Genomic DNA, 2,719 nt, shown 5'->3' on the forward strand with positions numbered 1-2,719 from the left:
AAGAACGCCGGCCCCGGCAGAAGATAAACATGTGACATGTGACCTGCCCCCTGGGGGGGACGGAGGCAAGCTGCAGATATTAAAAAAGCCAATACAGAGAGTTATATAAATATAATGGAATATAATGCAGTAAGGCTCTCGGGCATCCTGTATTGCTCTCAAATATGTATTCTCCTGTATTATTATACAGGTAAAAAGGATATACAGTATAAAATGTTTTGACCCCTTTTTCTTTACCTCTTTTGGGAAGGGGGTTGTATTTAATATGAGCTATATTAGAGGGGGACACCTCTTCTCAATATTGAGGGGGACATGTCCCCTGCAACCCCCCCCCCCCCCCCCCCCCCCCCTAATTATACGCCTGTGAACAAACAAACGGCAAACATTTACTTAAAAAAACGGTCAAAGACTTCATGTTTAAGGAAACGCTAGAGGATGAGGTACAGGCGAGGATGCAAACAGCCTCTCATTAGAGCTATTCAGTCTTAATGATGAAGCCTAAATACACTGCACTGCTAGCTGGTCTACCGACTACCGCCAGCAGCAAGCAACTTCAACTCATACAGAACACAGCAGGCCCCCTGATCTCCAACCTACCAAACTCAGCTCACGTTGCCCCACTTCTCAGAGAGCTGCACTGTCTCCCCATCGCTGCACGAATCCGCTTCAAGGTCCTTGGAGTCCTACCTCCAGTCAATGGTCTCTAATTACACACCCTCAAGACCCTTCCGCTCTGCATCTTCTGACCGCCTCAGACCCACTCCTATCTAAGCTCCTGGCTGGGGTCATCAAAGAGAAGCCGGCTATTCTCGGTCCTTGCTCCACAATGGTGGAATGAACTCCCCACCAGTCAGGAAAAATGTTCCGCCATCGACTAAAAACACACTTCTTCAATCTATATCTTAAAAGAAAATAGAAAAAGAAACGCTAACCTTACTGTTTTTTACTATCATGCACTTTGCTACTAAATAATCTCCCTTGCCTATATATTACTACATGTACCTACTATGCTATCTATCTACTATCTGTCTTTACTACTATGCACTCAAAACATATTGTTACTTAGCTGCCAGAGTTGTACCCTTCCTGCTGACCTGTTGTACAGAACTTGTAAGTTGCTTTGGACCAAAGCGTCAGCTGAATGACTAAATGTAAATGTAAATACTACATACTGGGAAATAAAGTACTCTGTAGACAAATGGAATGCTTTGGGGGTGGAGGAGTAAGCCCAGTAACGGAGGGGCTGGGAGGAGGAGAGCGCGGGCAGTGGGAAAGGATAAACCAGCGTGAAGGTTTTAAACACATCAAAGGAGTCCCGGCTCGAAGGGAGATGTGGTAGGTTGTATCTTAAACGGCTTTTGATTGGTCACGCAGCATGTGGCTGCCTCTTGGTCATACTTCATCTGAGACAACGCGACAGTGACGGGCTGCCTCAGCCCCACACCCTGCTCCCTCGCCCCTTTAAAGGGGCACTAAGGCAGTGTTCACACTGCAGGCAAAAGGTGCTGCACTATGGGGACCTGGATGAATCTCCCAGGGGGAAGTGCCTTTTGAGCTGCTCACCGACAAGAGTGAGTATCCGTAGTATTCCATTACATCATCACTGCAGACATCTTGGTAGCCAGAAAACAGCTGATAGTAAGCAAGTAGATTGGATTAGATTAGATTAAAATGTATTGTCATTATACAGCACAAGTACAGTACAACGAAAAGAAGTTTGGTATCCAACCAGAGTGCAAATGTAACAGTAAAGTGCAACAGCAATATACAATGCACAGGTGATTAAAATGGGTATAGAATATATAAATGAGTACTACTGAGTGTAGTGCTAATCAGATGTATGTACAGAGTTGTAGTATTAATATATACAGTGATACAGGTGGCCCTTTTGTGGTCCTTTTGCTCATACAGTATGTGATTCAGATCAGTTTTTTCACGACAGTGTGAACAACACAAATCACATGGAATCTGATCTTTTAAATTCTGATTTGGGCCACTTTCATATGTGGTCCTAAATCCGGTACAGGTCTGATTAGCTGGCCTAGTTCTACATTTTATGTTTTATCGCCTGTTAACATCAGGATACTTCAAACCCTTGATGATTTACAGCCATTTAGTCAACAAATGTGTTGTACCAGTGTTATTTACAGCTGAATCTAGTCCCCACCCCCAACACATGCACACACACACACACACACACACACACACACACACACACACACACACACACACACACACACACACACACACACACCACACACACACACACACACACACACACACACACACACACACACACACACCTACAACACACACACACACACACACGCACACACACACACACACACACACACACACACACACACACACACACACACACACACACACACACACACACACACACACACACACACACACACACACAGTGAGGCCTTGGGTAGCGTCTGGCACCTGGGCACACAGTAGTAGGGGGCAGGGTTATGGTATGGAGGAGTTATAGGTCATAGTGTCCTCATGCCCTAGGGGTAGTGTTGTCAAAAATATCGAAAAATCGATACATATCGATTCTGAATATTTAAAACGGTTTCAATACTCATTTCCAGAAATATCGATATTTAATTATTAATATTTTATTTTATTTATTTTTTATTTTTTTAATAATCTAGACATGCGGGCAGCGGGAGTGACAAAGGACGACGCAGATGACAGAAACAGATGG

This window comes from Notolepis coatsorum (genome assembly GCF_963971535.1).
Source record: "Notolepis coatsorum genome assembly, chromosome: 6".
In the NCBI taxonomy this organism is placed as follows: domain Eukaryota; kingdom Metazoa; phylum Chordata; class Actinopteri; order Aulopiformes; family Paralepididae; genus Notolepis; species Notolepis coatsorum.